The sequence below is a fragment of the Lithobates pipiens genome, unplaced genomic scaffold, assembly GCF_037356315.1.
Source record: "Lithobates pipiens isolate NorthernLeopardFrog02 unplaced genomic scaffold, aLitPip1_a1.2 Scaffold_3, whole genome shotgun sequence".
NCBI lineage: Eukaryota > Metazoa > Chordata > Amphibia > Anura > Ranidae > Lithobates > Lithobates pipiens.
Window position 1 is genome coordinate 39,653,534 of NW_027507790.1, and position 12,031 is coordinate 39,665,564.

Below are 12,031 nucleotides of genomic sequence, written 5' to 3' on the forward strand. Positions count from 1 at the left end.
TTGTGCTAAGGATAGCTGGCGGCCATTTTCTTGTAGCCTCAGTGGGTTTTTACCTCAGAACAGCGCGGTTTTCATTCTGAGCACTTTGTGACACAGGGTAGAGTGGTCAGCAGCAGCACATCGCAGCACTCGTTCAGGGTGGTGAGTCCTGGGGAGGAGCCTCTCAGTCTGTGAGCAGCTAGGAGGGTGGGATTTGTGTACCTTGCCTTAAGTTCCTAAGTTGTGGCAGGCGAGTGAGGCTCAGAATGGCGTCAGAAGCTGGTGCTTCTTCCCCAGACATCCCTGCCATTGCAACCGGCTCACCTGCAAAAAATGCGGTGCCTATGGACGCTTTGTCAGCGGGCCTGGAGACCTTTGTTGCCAGGAGAGCTCTGACTCAGACTTGGGTCCCGTGGTGACTGGCAGCCCCGGTTCTGATGTGTCAGAGGATGCAGACCAGGACAGTTTGGACAGTGATAATGACTCTGTGTCCGGGTTAGCGCAGGAAAAAGTTAGTAGCTAGCGCTAGTAGGAGCACTTATCACTGTGGTACGGGATACCCTGAAGATAAAGGATGCAGCAGCAACCTCTGCTGAGGTGACGGTCCCTTTTGTGTCCCGCAAACCGCCCCGCACACCTAAGGTGTTTCCGTATTTGACTTATTTTAATAAGTTCATCTACAAGGAATGGGGAAGTCCATAGCGGGCATTTTCAGTCCCAAGAAGAATGGCGGTGTGTTACCCCTTTGAGGAGAGCCTCCTGTAAAACTGGACGTCTCCTCTGGTCGTTGACCCTCCGGTATCCAGGTTAAATAAAGTAACCACGATTCCGGTAGAAGGGACTCCTGCCTTCAAGGACCCTGCCGACAGGGAGGCAGTGGCCCAGTCCATGTTTACGGTAGTGGAGTCAGCGTTACGACCTGTGCTGGCCACGGCCTTGTCGCAGACGCTTACTGAATGGGTAAAGTTGTGGCACTGTGAATTGGAGAAGCAACAGTCTCCGCCAGTCTGCGTAGAGCTGGCAGACCAGTTGGTGCTTGGCCTTAAGTATGTCTGTGATGCGGCCCTGGACACGGTCCCCCTGCTCTCTAGAGCATCAGTATCAGCAGTGGTGCTACGCCACCTGATTTGGTTGAAATGCTGGTCTGCGGAACAGGCATCTAAAAAAGCACTGGCGGATTTGCCCTTCCAAGGTGAGAGGCATTTTGGTGCTTTGCTGGATGACATTCTTAAAAATTTTACTGGTGGGAAGAGCACGTTGCTCCCACAGTCCAGAAAGGAGGCTGTAGGCAAGAGCCTCTTTTTCCATTTTCCAAATGGCTTTTTCGCCAGCCCGGGTCGGCAGATAAGCGTTCCCAGTCCGACAAGGTGCCTGCTGAAGGACAAAAGCATCCCTGGTTTTACAAACCCAAGTCTGCGAGCAAAAATGTTACAGCATGAAGGTTTTTCCCGCCTGACTCTTGGGTGGGGGGGTCCCCTTCGGGAGTTTGCAGGTCGGTGGGCCTTTCTACTGTCCGACCAATGGGTCTGTGAACTGGTTTCATTGGCATACAAGATAGTTTCTTTCTTGTCCACCAAACATTTTTTCCCTCCATCCTACCTCTACTTCCAGCTCGTCGGAAAGCCCTGTTCGGGGCAGTGCAGGACCAGGACCGTTTGGACAGTGATAATGACTCCGGGTTAGCGCAGGAAAAAGTTAGTAGCTAGCGCTAGTAGGAGCACTTATCACTGTGGTACGGGATACCCTGAAGATAAAGGATGCAGCAGGAACCTCTGCTGAGGTGACGGTCCCTTTTGTGTCCCGCAAACCGCCCCGCACACTGATAGTACCTGTACCAATGCTGGAAAGGTTTCAGGGATTGTACTCCAATCTGTTTGTAGTCCCCAAAAAGGAAGGGGTACTTCCAATCCTGGACTTGAAGGCCCTCAACAGCTTTGTGAAGGTGCAAAGGTTCAGGATGGAATCAGTTCGCTCTGTGGTCGCTGCACTCCAACAGGGGGACTTCCTGGCATCCCTGGATATCCAGGATGTGTACTTACATGCGATTTACAGTCAGGAAACACTACAGGAAGCACTACCAGTTTGTGGCTCTCTCTTTTGGCCTGGCGTCAGCACCCTGAATCTTTACCAAAGTGTTAGCTCCAATTCTGGCGCTGTTAAGGCAATGTGGGATTGCAATCATGGGTTACCTAGACAACCTCCTTCTGAGAGCAGCTTCTGCCTCAGAATTAAGGGAGAATGTTGCGATCACCATGCAGACTCTCCGGGAGATGGTTGGGTGCTGAACCTAAAGTAGTCGGTGTTAGTTCCGACTCAACACCTGGAGTACCTGGGTTTATTGTTGGACTAATCAGAAGCAAGAGTTTTTCTCCCTTCAAACAAGCTGCAGACTCTTCAAGCTGCGGTGAAGTAGTTGTTGGTGAGCCGCAGGTGGTCATCGCTGCGCTTCTGCATGCGAGTTCTGGGCCTCATGGTAGCCACTTTTGAGGCGGTACCGTATGTTTAATTTAACACTCGAGTCTTGCAGAAGGAGATTTTGTCACAATGGAACAAATCTCCATTGTCCCTGGTTTGTCAAATTCGGGTGAGCCAGATAGTCAGGGATTTCCTTCTCTGGTGGCTGAGGTCTCCGACCCTTTGGTCTGGGAGATCGTTCCTTCCTCTCCATTGGACGGTGATCTCAACAGATGCCAGCCTGACCGGTTGGGGGGGAGTTTTGGGCGTACAGTCAGCCCAGGGCCTCTGGTCGCGGGAAGAATCCCAACTGCCGATTAGGGATGAGCTCGGTGTTCGTCTCGAATGCATGTTCAACTCGAACATCGGTCGTTCGTCTGTTCGGTGAATTCAGAACTTTGTGGACCGTTCGCACCAAATTCGTGTGGTACGAACGGTCCACAATGCACTACGCCATCGCAGTGCGTTGCTGGCTCATGATTGGCCAAGCATGCACTGTGACCCTGCATGCTTGGCCAATCACAGCACCGGCAGCGAGGAGAGACAATTATAGCTCAGGGGGTTTAGTACACGCCCCACACTATATAAGGCCGCCAGCGCGGCGGCCTTGTGTAGTGTGTTCCAGCGTGCAGGGAAAGAGCAAGATAGGCAGGGACAGTGTTCTTTTCTCTGCAGGAGTTAAAGTGGGTGTTGTGTGCCTCCAGCATAGTATACACCTGTATCTACCCTTTTTTGCTGGTGTTCTCTAAATCAGGCATCTGCAGGAGTTAGTGGGTGTTGTGTGCCTCCAGCACAGCACTGTATACACCTGTATCTACCCTTTATTGCTGGTGTTCTCTAATACAGGCATCTACAGGAGTTAAAGTGGGTGTTTTGTGCCTCCAGCACAGTATACAAATGAAGATACCCCTTATTGCTGGTGTTGTCTGTTGCGTATCTTGCATATTAGCCTTTAAAATTAGCACTTTTGATTTCGAACGTTCGAGTCCCATAGACTTTAATAGGGTTCTAAAGTTCGTACGAATTTTTGGTCCGTTTGAAGGTTCTGGATGGAGCCTCTCCACATAGTCCAGGAGGCTACAGGGGCGTCCGGTCAGGCTCCAGTCGGACAACGCCACGGCAGTGGCATATGTCAAACATCAAGGAGGAAAGAGGAGCTCGGTCGCAGCACGGGAGGTCGCTCCCATCCTCCAGTGGGCAGAGCGGCATGTGCCGGCCCTGTTGGCCATATACATCCCAGGCGTAGAAAACTGGCAGGCAGACGACCTAAGCCGTCAGATGCTGGACCCAGGGGAATGGTTGTTGCATCCGGAGGTATCACAGCTCTTTTGCCTAAGGTGGGGCACACCAGATGTGGACCTCTTGGCCTCTCGGCTCAATTGGAAGGTGCAGAGGTTTGTGTCCAGGACAAGAGACCCCTGGGTGGACGCGTCAGATGCGTTGGTGGCTCCATATTATCGGCTGATTTATGCCCCCCCCGCACTCAAACTTCTACCGTGTCTACTGCGCAGAGTGGAGGCCGAGGGGATTCCGGTGATTCTGATTGCCCTAGATTGGCCTCAACGTCCTTGGTATGCTGACCTAGTACGACTGGCATAGAAACAAATTCATCCATGGGACTTTAAATGAGTTGGTCATATAGGTCATCTCAAATAGGTATAAAAATGTTTTTATTCAGATACCAAGAAAGACATGGTTTAAATGAACATAGACATAATAACGTCAACACGCATGATTTAACCATTGACATGTTATTTACAGTAATGAGATGGATCATATAATATACAACTTAATACTCAACGCGTTTCGCGAGCTCGGCTCGCTTCCTCAGGAGTTGGTGTATATGCAGGGTATCTAAAAAATAGTAAGTAGCAGTAAGGTATAACATTCAATGGTAATTTTGGTTAAAAAAGAAGCATGTGGCCTCTATGAGGCACCACATACTTACAATATGGACAATGAGACCAGGGCACCGATCCAATAGGCAGCGGCAGAAAGCATTCCCACCGGGAGCTGAAAAGGCGTAACCAACAGCAACCAAACTGGGGTCCGGCAGGGGGCAGACTAGGCAAGAGAGGAAGGTGAAAATAAGGTGTATCCTGAAATGCTCCATAGACCACAGATGTAATAGTAGCTGTAATAAAATTATGTATATATATGAGTAGGGTAAAATTAGAGTAAATTTGATGTAGTATCACTGTTTATAGACAGAACTATAATATTGTGGGCATGGATGCGGACAGGAAATAGAAAGGAAAAAGAGTGTGCAGGGGGAAAAAAGGAAAAAGAAGAGGGTGAGGATAAAGTGAATGGGTGAAATGGGCAGGTGACTGTAAGAAGAGGAGGAAGAGAAACTGACCCTAGGTGTGCCTCATTAACCATATGCAGCATAAGTAAAAACATTGGCAAGAGATTGTTTGTAAATATTGAAGTAATCACCAAAATGGTGGAGTAGCAATATAAAAAATATATATATATATTGATAAAATCCGTATAATATGCTGGTATGGGAAAGGAGCACAAACAACGGTAAGTAGCTAGTACGACTGGTGGCAGATGTTCCTTGGTGGCTGCCGATGCGAGAAGACCTTCTATTGCAAGGTCCGATACTTCATCCTGCTTACCGTCGCTGGTTTTAACGGCCTGGCTGTTGAAAACCAGGTACTAAGGGACCGAGGTCTGTCGGACTCGGTAATTTCCACTATGCTGAGGGCACGGAAGTCATCTTCTCTGAAGATTTACCATTGTACGTGGTAGGCTTACATCTCCATGTGTGAGGAGATGGGGTGGCATCCACAAACATACTCAGTTTACAGGATCCTGCTATTTTTACAGCGAGGAGTGGATCAGAAACTTGCCTTAAGCACCATCAAGGGACAGATATCAGCCTTGGCTGTCTTTTTCCAACATCCACTTTTGTGCAAGGGGTTCGACACGTAGTCCCTCCGGTTCGCTCACCACTACCTCCGTGGGATCTGAATCTGGTGCTATTGGCTCTTCAGAAACCGCCGTTTGAGAACATTAGGGAGATTTCCTTGTTAACTCTTTCTCAAAAAGTAGTCTTTCTAGTGGCTATTACATCTGCCAGGAGGGTTTTTGAGTTGGCGGCCTTGTCATGCAAGCCTCCTTACCTGGTCATCCACAAGGATAAGGCGTTGCTACGTCCTCAGCCCTCTTTCCAAAGGTGGTTTCACTATTCCATCTAAATGAAGACATCGTGTTACCATCCTTATGTCCTAAGCCGACACACCCGAAAGAGGTTGCCTTACATTCCCTGGATGTGGTCCGGGCTCTATGGGTGTATCTGTCTGCTATGGCTCCCCTCCGGAAGTCAGACCCTTTGTCTCGGTGGCTGGTGTGAAAAAAGGTCTGGTGGTCTCGTCGTCCACCATTTCTCGGTGGATCAGACAGATCGTGATTCAGGCCTATGCCTTAAAGGGGCAGGTGCCCCCTTTTCCTGTCACGGCTCATTCCACCAGAGCAATTGGAACCTCCTTGGCTTTTCGACGTGCGTCTGTCTCCCAGGTGTGTAAGGCGGCGACTTGGTCCTCCATTCACACTTTCACAAATTTCTACAAAGTAGACATAAGCGCATCTTCAGATGCTTGCTTTGGATGCAAGGTTTTGCAGGCGGCTGTTTAAGGTTGCGATTTACACTTTCTTTAACCCCTTCCCACCGAGCGTACGCAGATGTGCGTACTCGGCTTCCGGGGGCTATACCGGGATGATGCCCGCACCTGAAGGCATCATCCCGGTACCGTTTTTTACAGCGGACGATTGGCTATCCAGCCATAACAACCGAATTACCTAAAAGCTGCTCGGCTGTTATGCCGGAGGAGCGGGAGGGGACGTCCCCCTCCCGCCGCTGTTACCGGTGCTCCCGCTCGATCGCGAGCACCGATTCAAGATGTGATGCCTCCGGTTGCTGGGGAGGAACTGGAATGACGCCGTAATCGGCGTTATTCCAGTCTCCTAATAGTAAACATGGAAGTGACATCATGACGTCACTTCCAGTTTACTCGGCTGCCAATGGCCCCAGTTTTAAAAAAATATACAGTATTCAGAATCGCCGTTTTCGGCGATCTGAATACTTTGAAGTGTAAAGGAGGGGTGGGGGGTCTTTTAGACCCCCGATCCCTCCATAAAGAGTACCTGTCACCACCTATTACTGTCACAAGGGATGTTTACATTTCTTGTGACAGCAATAAAAGTGATCAATTTTTTATTTATTTTTTAAAAACAATTTATTCATTTTAAAATAAATAAAAAATATATATTTTTAAAGCGCCCGCCGTCCCCGCGAGCTCGCGAAGCAAAGAAAACGCATATGGAAGTCACGTCCGCATATGTAAACGGTGTTCAAATCACACATGTGAGGTATTGCCGCGATCGTCAGAATGAGAGCAATAATTCTAGCACTAGAGCTCCTCTGTAACGCTAACCTGGTAACCGTAAAAAAAATTTAAAGCGTCGCCTATTGAGATTTTTAGGTACCGTACTTTATCGCCATTCCACAAGTGCATGCGATTATAAAGTGTGACATGTTTGGTATCTATTTACTCATAACATTATCTTTCACATTATACAAAAAAATTGGGCTAATTTTACTGTTTCGTTTTTTTTTTTATTCATGAAAGTGTCCCTTTTCCCAAAAAGTTTTGTTTAAAACACTGCTGCGCAAATACCGTGTGACATAAAATATTGCAACAATCGCCGTTTTATTCTCTAGAGTCTCTGCTAAAAAAATATATATAATGTTTGGGGGTTCCAAGTAATTTTCTAGCAAAAAATATGGATTTTAACTTGTAAACACCAAATTCCAAAAATAGGCTTAGTCATGAAAGGGTTTCATAGTTTCATAGTTAGTAAGGTTGAATAAAGACACCAGTCCACCCAGTTCAACCTGAGTGAGTGTCCACCCCTATCCCTGTAAATCGCACACTCACATTGGTCCCTACCCTCAAGGAGCCCACAATCCAAAGTCCCCATACATATACTAGGGCCAATTTTGGACAGAAGCCAATTAACCTAGCTGCATGTCTTTGGAGTGTGGGAGGAAACCAGAGTACCCGGAGGAAACCCACGCAGGCACAGGGAGAACATGCAAACTCCAGGCAGGTAGTGTCGTGGTTGGGATTTGAACCACTGACCCTTTTTACTGCTAGGTGAAAGTGCTAACCACTACACCACTGTGCTGCCCAGGGTTAAGTTACAAGTTTGTTGTAAACGCATCTTTGATGCATAAGTTGGCCGCTAGTTTTGATGGCGGCCGTTTAAAGTGTTTGTAAACCCTTACAAACCACTTTGACCTACAGGTAAGCCTAGATTAAGGCTTACCTGTAGGTCCAAGAAATATCTCCTAAACCTATACGGTTTAGGAGATATTTGCCCGAAGACAGGCACCGCTGTCTTTGGTGCATGCGCCATAGACAGCGGTGCGCAGGCGCACTGAGCGCAGCATCGTCCATGACAAAGATGCTGCGCGTGTCGGCTCCCGTGCGCATGTGCGGGAGTAACGTCATTGTGGCTTCGCCGAATGACGGCGGCGGAGCTGCGAGACCCCACCGAGAAGATGGATGCGCCGGACTACAGGGGACAGCGGTGACATCGCTGGCTCCTGTGTCAGGTAAGTGACACATAATGGATTACTATGTGATGCATAGTAGTCCATTATGCTTTGCCTTTGCAGGGAATGAAAGAAGAAGTAAACCCATCAGGGTTTACTTCCTCTTTAAGATGGCAAGTCCTCTGTTGAGGTATTCCTTTTGTTGTGGGTGAAGTTATGTTCTGATGTTTCCACCCCTCGTTTTTTGACACTGCTTAGGGACGTCTCTAAGGTCAAGAATTAAAGGAGCTGTGTTCCGTCAATGAACTTCAGAGAAAATGATTTTATGGTGAGTACAAAAATCTAATTTTTTTAAAAAAAATACACTTTTTGAATTAAAAAAAAAAAACAACAGTAAAGTTAGCCCAATTTTTTTTATATTGTGAAAGATTATGCTGTTACGCTAAGTAAATTGATACCCAACATGTCACGCTTCAAAATTGCATCCGCTCGTGGAATGGCGACAAACTTTTACCCTTAGAAATCTCCATAGGCAACATTTAAGAAATTCTACCGGTTGCATGTTTTGCACTACAGAGGAGGTCTAGGGCTAGAATTATTGCTCTCGCTCTACCAATCGCGGACATACCTCACACGTGAACACCGTTTTCATATGCATATGTTATCACGTATGCGTTCTTTTCTGCACATGAGCTCGGCGGGACAAGGTACGTTTAAAAAAAAAAAATTCTTATTTATTTTACGTTTTTACTTTTTATTTTCACACTGTTTTAAAAAAACAAAATCTGTCACTTTTATTCCTATTACAAGGAATGTAAACATCCCTTGTAATAGAAAAAAAGCATGACAGGACCTCTTAAATATGAGATCTGGGGTTAAAAAGACCTCAGATCTCATATTTACACTAAAATGCAATGAAAAAAAAGAAAAAATAATTTTGTCATTTAAAAAAATTTAAAAAATAAAATGCCCCTTTAAGAGCTATGGGCTATGATGTCGCTTCTCCCCTGCAGTTTCATGGAGACTACTGGCGGCCATCTTCCCCTCACTCGTCTTCATGTCAGCTCAGGGGACAGGCGCGATCGTGGCAGAGGAGACTGGGCCACCGCTAGTAAAAGAGCTATAAGAAGATAGCGGTGGCCCGGCAAGAAGAACCGAAGAGGGGGACAAGACCCCCGAAGTCGGAAGAAGATCCCCGGACGGCAGCAGCGACAAAGAAGAAAGAGCTAGCAGAAGATAGCGGAGGAGTCCGGCGAGAAGACCCCCCAAGACGGAAGACCACCGGAGCTGTGCAATAAATTGTGTGTTTTTTTCTTTACACTTTTTTTATACTTTTTTTCACCAGGTGAATGGATACTCATAGGGTGGGGGGCCGGTATCTGGGGGCCCCCTTATTAAAGGGGGCTCCCAGATTCCGATAAGCCCCCCGCCCGCAGACCCTGACAACCAACGGCCAGGGTTGTCAGGAAGAGGCCCTTGTCCTCATCAACATGGGGACAAGGTGCTTTGGGGTGGGGGAAAGCACCCCCCCATGTTGAGGCCACGCGGCCTGGTATGGCTCAGGAGGGGGGGGGGCGCTTGGTCGTCCCCACCCCCTTACCTGACCGGCCGGGCTGCGTGCTCGGATAAGGGTCCGATATGGACTTTGGGGGGACCCCCATGCTGTTTTTTCGGTGTAGGGCTTCCCCTTTAAGTCCATACCAGGTGACGGGGCCAGCGAGGTGTCAATCTCGCCGATGGAGGTGGCGACATTGACTTCCTTCCATTCAAAATAAACGGACTTTCCTCCGTGTGTGGGCAAGTCCGTTCATTTCAAAAGTCAGACAGACTCCCGCCATAGTCCGGTGGTTTGTCCGCCGCACCTAGTCCGCCGGAAAAGTCCGGTCGTGTGTGGGCAGGTCCGCTCGTTCGGAGAGTCCGGCGGACCTCCGCTTCAAAGTCCGGCGGTTTGTCCGCCGAACTAAGTCCGCTGGATAGTCTGATCGTGTGTACTGCAGCCACTTTACAAATTAATAATTCCACACTTGTGCCTACAGCCCCCTTTCAAATACTTGTACCATAGCAAGATCCATTATAAATATCAGAGGAAAAAAATGAAAAGAGAAAAGGGATAGACAGCACAGAAAAAAAGAAAACAGTCTATAGAATATTTTCTTTCACTGGCAAGTATAGACATAGATACAAAAAAAACTACAGTTTGCAGAGGTTCAAGACTGCATAATAAGGGGCCATAGGGCTGCATGATGCCCCTGAACCACAGGTTGGGCACCAGAGTTTTAGAAGGTGTTGTTGAGCCAACTCCCATCCAATTAAAAGAGTGGAGGAGTCAGGAGTGTGATGTAGGAATGCTGCAGTGTTTTATTATACTTCAGCAGATACTGCTTTAGGCCCCTTTCACACTTGTGCGACTTGGGACCGCAAAGTCGTATGACAAGTCGCACTTCATGATTTCCAATGAGTACCGTTCATATCTGTGCGATATCAAAGTAGCCCCTGCACTACTTTGGTAAAAGACAATAGTGTGGCGCTAAAGTGGACTGATTGAAAAACATGTGAATGGCCAGGAAGGCCAGAGCAACGTGTAAAAAGTAAACCAATAAGTAAATAACGGTCAAAGATGATTATAAAGTGAATATGGAACTTGAGAAAGTCCATTTTGAATCAAAATTAACGTGACAACGGAAATGTGCAACAGTCTTTCTTGTGTAGTTCAACTTGATCTTGAAAGTACAATGAGTATGGTAAAGTGGTTAAGCTTACCAGATATGGTGGACACATGTACCACATGGCAGTGGCGGCTGGTGCTCCAAAAATTTTTTTTGGGGGGGGCGCAAAACAGACTGAATAATTAAACTGTTAGTAATGCAGGACTGTAAATAGCCATTTATCAGGTGATTATGTATCATTACTGCTAGATAAAACTGTGCCCATCATATGCAGCCTCACTGTGTCCACCATCAGAACCCTCCTTTACATTAGATGTCACCATCAGAGCCCCCATTTACATTTGGTGTCCCCATCAGAGTCCCACTTTACATTAGATGTCACCATCAGAGCCCTCTTTTACTTTAGATGTCCCCATCAAATCGGAGTCCTCATTTACATTAGATGTCACCATCAGAGTCCCCTTTACATTAGATGTCCCCATCAGAGTCCCCTTTACATTAGATGTCACCATCAGAATCACCATCAGAATCCCCCTTTACATTAGATGTCACCATCAGAGCCCCCCTTTACATTAGATGTCACCATCAGAGCCCCCCTTTACATTAGATGTCACCATCAGATGTCACCATCAGAGCCCTCCTTTACATTAGATGTCCCCATCAGATCAGAGTCCTCATATACATTAGATGTCACCATCAGAACCCCCCTTTGCATTTAGTGTCCCCATCAGCATTAGATGTCCCCATCAGATCAGAGTCCCACTTTACATTAGATGTCACCATCAGAGCCCCCCTTTACATTAGATGTCCCCATCAGATCAGAGTCCTCCTTTACATTAGATGTCACCATCAGAGTACCCTTTACATTAGATGTCAACATCAGAATCACCATCAGAATCCCCCTTTACATTAGATGTCACCATCAGAGCCCCCCTTTACATTAGGTGTCCCCATCAGAGTCTTCCTTTACATTAAATGTCACCATCAGAGTCCTCCTTTACATTAGATGTCACCATCAGATCAGACCCCCCCCCCCCCTTTACATTAGATGTCACCATCAGATCAGAGCCCCCCTTATATTAGATGTCACCACCAGAGCCCCCCTTTATATTAGATGTCCCCATCAGAGTCCCCCGTTACATTAGATGAGCTCATTAGAGTCCCCCTTTACATTAGATGTCACCATCAGAGCCCCCTTTACATTAGATGTCCCTATCAGAGTCCTCCTTTACATTAGATGTCACCATCAGAGCCCCCCTTTACATTAGATGTCACCATCAGAGCCCCCCTTTACATTAGATGTCACCATCAGATCAGAGCCCCCCTTTACAATAGATGTCACCATAATATCAGAGCCCTCCTTTAC